Source organism: Geotrypetes seraphini, chromosome 3 (assembly GCF_902459505.1).
Source record: "Geotrypetes seraphini chromosome 3, aGeoSer1.1, whole genome shotgun sequence".
Classification (NCBI taxonomy): domain Eukaryota; kingdom Metazoa; phylum Chordata; class Amphibia; order Gymnophiona; family Dermophiidae; genus Geotrypetes; species Geotrypetes seraphini.
The window spans coordinates 351,563,716-351,574,263 of record NC_047086.1 but is presented as its reverse complement, the minus strand read 5'-3'; the positions used below and the strand labels follow the sequence as shown (position 1 = coordinate 351,574,263).

At 45.2% G+C, this 10,548-nt stretch overlaps 1 protein-coding gene across 3 annotated transcripts in view; it reads left to right on the top strand.

Moving 5' to 3' along the window:
* The first annotated feature begins 2,997 nt into the window (after positions 1–2,997).
* PTPN14 (protein tyrosine phosphatase non-receptor type 14) overlaps positions 2,998–10,548 on the top strand; it is a 293,466-nt gene continuing 285,915 nt past the window's right edge. Inside the window, exon 1 of one of the 3 annotated variants that reach the window (XM_033935554.1) lies at positions 2,998–3,520. The gene's annotated coding sequence lies outside the window, so the exon portion shown is untranslated. Of the gene's footprint in view, positions 3,521–4,122; positions 4,245–10,548 lie in introns of those variants that run through there. The other 2 variants (XM_033935552.1, XM_033935553.1) reach the window with 2 other exon arrangements.

The window sequence follows — 10,548 nt, the reverse complement described above, 5'->3', positions numbered from 1 at the left end:
CACACCCACAACTCGCCCTGTAATACACATCTTGGACATTTTTCCCTGGGCATCCAGCGCTCCTGTTATCCTTTTGAAAACCTTTTGATTTACACAACTTAGATGTTTCTACCTTCCCTGGAAGTCTATGCCACTTTTGTGGTGGTTTTTAGATATCTTTATTTTTTTGATTATGAGCCCCATAGTCCAACATGCGCTAATTACCTAAAAGTTGAAAGTTGTGTTGTTGTTTTTGTCTTCCATCCCATCACCGACACAAGCCTAAATCTGTTTTATCAAGAAAAGTGCAAGTTACATTACATCCTGGAAGGAACTTTGCAACACTATAACGGGCACATCCGCCTCTCTGAATATATCTCCCAGGAGATGTACTTTGTATCAGTTTGACAGTATTGAAGACCTTTATGCATAGTAAATTGATATCTTTATTGGACACATATTGGATAATGGCTCTTTGTACGAAGCCCCAAACTTAAGAGAATGAGTTCACTCCCAACCACATCTTCAAAATGAATCTGAGAGCCACACTATGTTATACTGTACACCTGGAGATCTGATGTCATCCAGTCATCATTGTAGAGGCATGAAGGTATGGGAGAAAACTGAAAATTAAGTTTTGGAGGACAAAAGGGCCGGTGTGATCATATGGCTGGGCCGAGCGGTCATTACCTGTCACACTTCTGTCTCCCAAGTACTGTTAAAACAAGAACACAAAACACAACTCTTGTTATTCACACACTTCTAAACACCCGACCAGGTCTCTCCAGGCACACTTTCTGGTCTCCGGGACCTCCCTGGACTCCATGATGTCTTCAGGTCATTCCCGACCCTTCATTGGCCCTCTGGGTCTTCCGGCAGCTTCCAGTGCCATTTACCAGTCCCTCCGCCGGTCACTCACCAGATCTTTGGCCAGCGCTCACACAGCCTACAGGCTGCTTCCTAGGGGGTCCTCTTGACAGCTCACGGTACCATTTACCAGTCTCTCCACCAGTCACCATTGGCCCCTCTGCTGGTCACTTGCCAGATCTTTGGCTAACGCTCACAGGGCCTACAGGCTGCTTCCTAGGGGGTCCTCTTGACTGCTTCCGGTACCATTTACCAGTCTCTCCACCAGTCACCATTGGCCCCTCTGCTGGTAACTTGCCAGACCTTTGGCTAATGCTCACAGGGCCTACAGGCTGCTTCCTAGGGGGTCCTCTTGACAGCTCTCGGTACCATTTACCAGTTCCTCCAACGGTCACTCACCAGATCTTTGGCCAGCGCTCACAGAGCCTACAGGCTGCTTCCTAGGGGGTCCTCTTGACAGCTCACGGTACCATTTACCAGTCTCTCCACCAGTCACCATTGGCCCCTCTGCTGGTCACTTGCCAGACCTTTGGCCAGCGCTCACAGAGCCTACAGGCTGCTTCCTAGGGGGTCCTCTTGACAGCTCACGGTACCATTTACCAGTCTCTCCACCAGTCACCATTGGCCCCTCTGCTGGTCACTTGCCAGACCTTTGGCTAACGCTCACAGGGCCTACAGGATGCTTCCTAGGGGGTCCTCTTGACAGCTCACGGTACCATTTACCAGTCTCTCCACCAGTCACCATTGGCCCCTCTGCTGGTCATTTGCCAGACCTTTGGCTAACGCTCACAGGGTCTACAGGCTGCTTCCTAGGGGGGTCCTCTGATGACTGCTGATACCATTTACCGGTCTCTCCACCAGTTCCACTAGTCACTCGCTAGTCCCCCATCAGCCTTGGACCTTGGACTCCTCCTGCATGTCTAGCAGCTTGTGGGGGGCCACTGCTGGTCCCTTAGGTTGTCAAGCCTAGGACACAAGGAGAGATTAAACCACATGGCCAAATTTTGTAGTTCTAAAATGGGTTCTCTGAGGAAGCCGGTCTGGTGAAATACATCATAACCCGTGGCCTTCAGTTTGATTCTTCTGAAGTGGAAATATTTATTAAATGATCACTTATATATACACTGCAAATGTAAGAAGAACACATTCAGAACAGTGCTGTGAAAAAAAAAAGACTATCAAATGAGGTGATTGGCTAAGAGGGACACATTTAGGGGCTTGACCCCAGGTGTGGTTTCTCTCCCAACAAGGTTCTGAGCACTTCTTAGTAGTTTGTTAACGAGGTATACTCACTATATTGGGTAATCCTTTTTGAAAATTGACCTCTTGGATGTTATTTAACTAGTGTTTCCCAACTAGTATTTTTTTGAGCATTCTAATTATTTACATGGGTATTCAGTGTGTAAAAATTAGTATCTTGTTTATACAAACACCCTAATCATGACTGTAGTATGTGAGTTGAGCTTTTAGCCAAGTGGGTGATGCATGGATGTGGCATATTGGTGCACAAATGTGTCAGTGGAGCATTGATATAGAATAGGTATAACGTAAATGATAGAGGGAAACGAAAAAAAACCAAACAAACCCCACAACAACAGCTGGAAAAGGGGATAAAGTTAAACAAGAAAAAAAAAAAAAAAGGACTCCTTTGAAAAAGCCACGATTGAGATTTCTACTGCGGGCCGGCGAGGTAAATGCTCCCAAGTTCACAGTGAGCGTGTGGGAACATTTACCTCGCCGGCCCGCGGTAGAAACCTCTACCGCAGTTTTGTAAAAACCAGCGTAAGTCAGATAGAATGGGATCTTTTCCCCAACCCCCTCCCCCCTTCAGAAAACTTGCATCCTTCTGAAAAAATAAAAAGAGGCGGTAAAAGAAAAAAAAAATAATATATATATATATATATATATAACTCCCAGAAAAAAAAGAGGAAGAACAAAAGCGAAGGCAGAACAGCCGGCTCTTTACAGCTGGAGAAAGGGAATTAAAAATGATTAACAAAAACCCCCAAAACAGAAGACCCAAATGCCATCATAAAAAGAAGTGAGAACTTCCTCTAGCAAGGTACGTGTGTGGCTCAGGCGCAGCGCTGCTCAGCTCTAGCCTCATCCCTCCTCCTCCTCCTCCCCTGGGTGTGTTAGTTCAGCTCTTTGGCAAAAGCAAGAAAAAGGGGCCGACGTCGGAGCTGCGCATTCCGGGAATTCCTCGGCCGTGATGTCACGCGCACCGGGAGCAGCTTTCCACCACTTTAAAGCCGCGATGTGCACCAGCCCCTTTGCCAATTACCCTCCTTTAGGCTGACAGTAAACTGGTTCGGAGCTTCCCATTTTTTATTTGGGGGGAGGACTTGACTTTTCACCGAAGTAGTCTAAACTTTTTACAAGGCGAAAGCGCACTCACACAGAAAAAAATATCAGCTCTTTCTTTCTCCGCTCCACCCCCTCCCGTCCTTCTGCGTTGCAATGCAAACGTTGCAGGCGGACTTCCTAGAAGAGCATAAGCTAACTTGATTGGGCTTGATTTTTTTTTCCCCCCTTAATTCTTTTCGCCCTCCCTTCCTCCCCCACGTTATCAAAACTAGGCTTAAGCCGCCCCCGTGCCCCGGCTTCGAAGGGACCGGCGGATGCCATCCTCTGCCAGCGACAAGGGCACCGAAGCTGTGGAGAAAGCCAGCAGGTGAGATCTCGCCTCGCTCTGGCCTTGCGATGGCGCTTTGGGGGCTCGTCTCTCTCTTACCTAGGCGTACTCGGCTGCTTGCAAGTTGTTTGGGGGGTGGGGGTGATGGGAAGAAGGGGGGGACCGGGATTAATGTAACACCCTCCCCCCCCCCAGCCTCTCTCACCCACCGGTTGCGCGGCGTCACCACCTTCTTTTGTTACGGGGAGTCAAGTCTGCACTAGCCATCTGCTGCGAGCTGTCCCTGGGCTTCGGAGCCCTGCCCATGGCCGTCGGCAGACGCCCTGGCACTGCGCTCGGGAGCGGGGCAGAAATGTGGATTTTAAGCCAGTGGTTCCCGACCCTCTCCTGGAGGACCACCGGGCCAATTGGGTTTTCAGGATAGCCCTAATGAATATGCAGGGAGCAGATTTGCATGCCTATCCCTCTCATGCATATTCATTAGGGCTAGCCTGAAAACCCAACTGGCCTGGTGGTCCTCCAGGAGAGGGTTGGGAACCACTGGATTAAACTCTACCGTGGGGCCTGAGTCAGGGATCTCAAAGTCCCTCATGCATATTCATTGAGGAAATCCTGAAAACCCGACTGGATTGCGGCCCTCAAGGAGGGACTTTGAGACCCCTGGCCTGAGTGCTTGAAGTTTCCTCCGAGTCCGACAGTGGAGGAGCTGCAGAGAGGGAAGAGTGACTAAAACAGCCACACAGTTTAATGAAAGATCATGGGGGTAGGTAGTGTTTGATTTTTAGATAATTTGGTGAGTTTTCGTGCATTTTGCTTGCAGTCCAGGGATATTGGTTTGCTTTTGGAAACCCTGTAAAAGCAGGGGTAGGGAACTCTGGTCCTCGAGAGCCGTATTCCAGTCGGGTTTTCAGGATTTCCCCAATGAATATGCATTGAAAGCAGTGCATGCAAATAGATCTCATGCATATTCATTGAGGAAATCCTGAAAACCCGACTGGAATACGGCTCTCGAGGACCGGAGTTCCCTACCCCTGAGCTATAGTAAGGATAACATATGTTTGGGTCTAGGTCTAAATAATAGTTTGTGTTGCCACCTGGTTCTTGGTATGAACGGATATAAATGTGTTGAGCATAAATTGGTGTTGCAAATTAAACCAACAGATTGGTACACCCCCCCCCCCCAGGTTCAAAATCATAGGCAACTAAAAAAAATTAGGAGGTTTACAAATTAAATATTTTTCTTTACTCCTTAAACAATTGGAGTTTATGCTTTTGGAATTTTTAAAAATTATTTAAAAAATTTTGGCAGTTGGAACCCAAGCACAGTAACTGCTACCAGTTACTGTGCTTGGGTTCCAACTGCCAAAAGCTTTGGATTCTTGCAGAAATAGCTAAGAAGAAAAAAAAAAATTTTAATTTAAATTAAATCAGGTTGGGCAGACTGGACTGGACAAAGACCATTCGGGTCTTTGTCTGCCGTCATCTACATTGTTACTATGTATGTGTAAACCTCCACATTTGTATACTTTCTTTAGCTTTAACAAATTTATAATAACTGTATCCTTGATGCACTTTTTATAAACGTTGGCCATGGTTCCGGAACGCTTTATCCCCCTCTTTTACTAAGGCGCGCTAGCCGTTTTATCGCACGCTAAATGCTAATGCGTCCATAGAATATAATGGACATGTTAGCGTTTACCACACACTAAAATTATTAGCTTGCCTTAGTGAAAGAAGCCCTATATTTTACAGAAAATGCATTCTCTCAAAGTTAGAGTGCCATAGAGGTGCTGAGAATTCTTTTACATGTATAAGGCTGTTTAAGTGATGTGCAAGATGTTTGTAGGCTGATTTAGTTTTGGTCATGTTCGTGACGGGAATACTTTCTTTCCCAAAGGTTCAATAGTAGAAGTCCTCTGATGCGGTTCACAGTCAGAAGTGTGTGAGACAGACGCACGCTGACGTTTGAAAGTGGACAATTGAGCGCAAGACTTCAGCGCACCGCTCTAAAAGCTTATTTTAAAGGGCTCTGACGGGGTGTGTGTGTGGGAACCCCCCACTTTACTTAATAGTGCTGGCGCTGCCATTGAGGGTGGTTTTGGGGGGTTGTAACCCCCCACATTATATAAAAAAAATGTTAAGTTTTCTATATAATGTGGGGGGTTACACCCCTCCACACCCCGAACACGGCAGCACGAACAGTGTTAAGTAAAGTGGCGGGGTTACCCCCACACCCCCCATCGGAGCCTTTTAATTATCTTGCGCTCAATTGTCTGCTCTCAAATGTCGGCGTGCGTTTGTCTCGTGTGCTTTTGTCCCGTCACCTCTGATGCAGTAGGAACCAAAAGAATGAACTTGGCTTCTGTAAAATTCAGAGGTGTGCAAGAAATAAACCTCTTGTGGTATAGAGTCAGTTATTCCCTCCCCCAACCTGATGTGATCCAACTGTTTGTTTTGAACAAAGAAGCAAATGCCGCATGTGTTAATATCGCCAGGTATTTGACATCTGTGTGACTTAGGAATTTGGAACACTGGAAACTATTGTGCTGAAGTAACAACCCTGACTAGGAAATAGTGTGCAGAGTTTTGGTTTTTTTTTCTCCCTCCTGTTTTTCATTTTAATGGTTTTCTGAGTATGTTGCTTGTATTCTTATCTACAGTACTCTCTGGTATATTAACTTTGATCTGATATGGTGGCTCTGTAGAAACTATAATGACATCTTATGTCTTCTGTTCCATTTAAATTATTATTATTATTTTGTTATTACAAAATGTTACATAATGCATGATTATTTTCAAGTCTGAAATAAAACTAAAGATATTTAGGGGAAGAGAAGATATATATGTGATTTTTTTTTTTAACTAAAATGTGCTTAAGCCCTAATGCAGGCTGGGGGCTCCTTTTACAAAGCTATGGTAGCGAGCCCCTTGCGGCAAATGCGACATGGCGCATTCAGTTCTTATGGGCTCTGGCGCATTTGCTATGCTGGAACTTGCTACCTTCTTTGTAAAAGGGGCCCTTAGGGCCATATTCTATAAATGTCACCATAACTTAATTGCTTTAATTGGTGCGCTAATTTACCGCGTCGTTTAAAACTGATTAGAAAATCATTTTAAAAAAGTAGGTACTGCAAGGCGTCTACAGTGTAGGCTCTGTAATCGCGTCTAAAGCAGGACGCCTAACGGTGCCTTATGCCTAAGTAGCCTTGGTTAGGGGTGGAGCGGGATTTGGGTGCCGTTAGGCGAGATTCACTAAAGAACTTAGGTGTCTGCAATGTAGGCCAGTAAAACCCTAGCCTAAGTTTTCTGGTAGGCACCATTAGCTGTATGGTGCCTAAGCAGGATTGCCACATGGTTTTGTAGTTGGCTGCCGATTTAGGCACTGTTTACAGAATCTGGCTCTTAGAGGGAATTCTATACACGGTCCCTAAACAGGCGCCGATAGGCACCCTACTAGTGCCTAAGTTAATTGGGAAACACCATTTGAAATGGCAAGTAATGCTAAATTTAAAGCACCTACTGGCGCCTAAAGAAAAGGCACAGGAATTGCACCTCTAGAGGCAACTAATGCCACTATAGGCTTGGCTAACGCTAGAAGCCATAAAACGTCTATGTAGATGTGATTCATGACAAAGATAGGCGCCATAAATGTTGGCCTTGAACACCCTGGCCTACCTTTCTGTTGTCTATCTTTCCTGGGGGCATGGTTCTCTAAATGAATGACATGCATTCGGCGGCCACTGATATTAGTGCTGTTTAGAACAGCAGCCTCAATTATAAGCCCTACCCCAGAAAATAAACCCTAGTCACCAGGAGCAGCGCTTACCTGCACAACTCCCCCCCCCCCCCGCCGACCCCCTTGCTGACCCTTCCATCTCTCCTGCCGATTGCGAGACCGAAATACTGTACCTTGTAACAAACAGCAGCATCGCAGCAATGTAGACAGTCTGTTTCGCTGCTTTTTCCTGCCCGGGTGTTCCTCTGCCGCATCACTGATGATGTCATTAGCAACATGGCACACGCGCTCAGGCAGGAGAAGGCCATGAAGCAGCCTGTCTACATTGCTGCGACATTGCTGTTTGTTACAAGGTACAGTATTTCGGACTCGCGGTCGGCAGGAGAGATGGAAGGGTTGGCGGGGGGAGGGAGGGATATAAAGTGAAAAGGTTCTGCTGCACAAAGGATGGGAGAGAGGGAGGGATACAAGCTGCAAAGGTTCTGCTACACAGGGAGATGGGAGAGAGGGATAGAAAGACACTATGAAAGGGGATGGGTGAGAGGGGAGGAAAGATGCTGCACATGTGGGGGAGAGAAAGGAAATAGGAAGAATTGGGGTGGAGGAGAGGAAGGGAGAGATGATCATTGTACAGTACATGAAAAAAAGAAGATCTACCCTGAAAATAAAACCTAGTGCCTTTTGTGGGTCTAAAATTAATATGACAGTGTCTTATTTTCAGGGAAAGACTGTATAATCATTAAAGAAATAGACATATTTGTGCAGGAACATTTTGGCGGCAATTCTGTAAAGGATGCTAAATGTTAGGTTCTCAGAATCTAGTTTTTTATAACAGGCATTTGAACACCTAATCCCAGATTCTGTAAACAGCACCTGAAATTAGGTGCCTAGATCAGATTCTCATAGAACTCTTATGAGCATCGGAGCATTTACCTCGCCGGTCCATGGTAGAAACCTCTACTGTAGCTTTGTAAAAGGAGGTCTTTGTTCTGTAGCCCCAAGAATCTATAATTGGAACAAGGGGTTTATTTTGGATCTGAATACATATAACTCTGGACCAGTTGTCTCAAACTCAAACCCTTCGCAGGGCCACCTTTTGGATTTGTAGGTACTTGGAGGGCCTCAGAAAAAATAATAATGTCTTATTAAAGAAATGACAATCTTGCATGAGGTAAAAGTCTTTATAGTTTATAAATCTTTCCTTTTGGCTAAGTCTTAATAATATTGTAATTTATAGCTAAAGAGACATATGATCAAGAAACTGTTTTATTTTACTTTTATGATTATGATAAACACACCAAGGGCCTCAAAATAGTACCTGGCGGGCCGCATGTGGCCCCTGGGCCGTGAGTTTGAGACCACTGCTCTGGAGGAAATGGGCCTCTTTCAATGGAAAGGAAGCTCTGAAATGAGGGGTGATTAAGTTCAAATTCAATTTATTTAATATTCCGCGAATATAAAACCAGGAGGTAAATCTAAGCGGTTTACAATAAAAAAAATATAAAATTTTAAATAAACGAATAGAAAAAATTAAATAGAATAGGAAACAAAAAAGTAAAACAAAACGTAAAATACAATTGAAAACATGAGGAAAGAGGGAATCGGCGGATTACAAATAAAAAGGTTGGGGAAAGGGATGAACAATTTGGTAGGGTAGGAAATAGAAGATTTAGGGCTCCTTTTACAAAGGTCCGTTAGGGCCTTAACGTGCAAAATAGCGCGCGCTAAAATGACGTGCGTGCTAGCCGCTACCGCTGCCTCGTGAGCAGGCGGTAGTTTTTTCGGGTAGCGCACACTAAAAACGCTAGCGCACCTTTTGTAAAAGGAGCCCTTAGTTCTGCCCCATCAATGGAAGTAAATTAAGAGCTGAAGGGCAAGGAGAAGTAGTATGCCTTTAATTGTGCCTTGAAGATCACAAATGATTTTTCTGAATGAAGATAAAAAGGCAAAGAATTCCAGGAGAATGAGGAATTCCTATGGAAGTTGAGAAAAAGTTGCCGGAATGAAGGAACGACGAATGACTGCTGTTATGAAGAGCGTTGGGTTATTTGTGTCGAGTACAGAACCAAAAGACTATGGGGGTCATTTTATCAAGCTGCGGTAGGGGTTTAACGCGCGTAATACCACGTGTTAAACCGCCTGCCGCGCTAGCCGCTAATGCCTGCATTGAGCAGGTGTTAGTTTTTTAGCCGGCCGCGAGGGTCAACGCTTGATGAAATGTCCGACGCGCTAACCCCGCTAGTACAGCTTGATAAAAGGACCCCTATGTAAAAACAAGGGAAGACCACTCGATAGAATCTGGTGAGAAAAGATATTATGTTTGAAAGGGATGTGATAACTTGGTAGATGACGGCAGATAAAGACCCGAATGGTCCATCCAGTCTGCCCAACCTGATTCAATTTAAATTTTTTCTTCTTAGCTATTTCTGGGCAAGAATCCAAAGCTTTACCCGGTACTGTGCTTGGGTTCCAACTGCCGAAATCTCTGTTAAGACTTACTTCAGCCCATCTACTCCCTCCCAGCCATTGAAGCCCTCCCCAGCCCATCCTCCACCAAACGGCCATATACAGAGACAGACCGTGCAAGTCTGCCCAGTACTGGCCTTAGTTCAATATTTAATATTATTTTCTGATTCTAAATCCTCTGTGTTCATCCCACGCTTCTTTAAACTCATGACACCGGGAGAATATGTTCTGATTTTAGAAGCGGGGTGATGTGATCAAAATTAAAACAGTGATGAAGTAATCCTACTGTAGTGTTCTGGACTAATCGTAGATAGTAACATAGTAGATGACGGCAGATAAAAACCCGAATGATCCATCCAGTCTGCCCAACCCGATTCAATTAAAATTTTTTTTAATTTTTTCTTCTTAGCTATTTCTGAGCAAGAATCTAAAGCTCTACCCGGTACTGTGCTTGGGCTCCAACTGCCGAAATCTCCGTCAAAACCTACTCCAGCCTATCTACACCCTTCCAACCATTGAAGCCCTCCCCAGCCCATCCTTCCTCAAACGGCCATATACAGACACAGAGGGAGATGGATAGACTCGGGCATAATTTAAGGGAACCTTTTTTTGCAGAAAACGTAGTGAATGTGTACAAGCATGGAACCTCCCAGTGGACTAGATCTGAATTCAAGAAGGCACGGGGCATGCAGAGAGGATATCGGAGGGAGAGGAAGGGATTGTAGAGAGTAGACTGTTTGTATGGATGGGTGACGGGATAGGCCATGTGGTCCTTTATTGACTGTTTCTGGGTTTCAACTTGCTTGAGCCTTTCTGAGTGAAGGATTTCCTTGGTAACAAGCGGGTGGAGGTTGTGGCGCTAGAG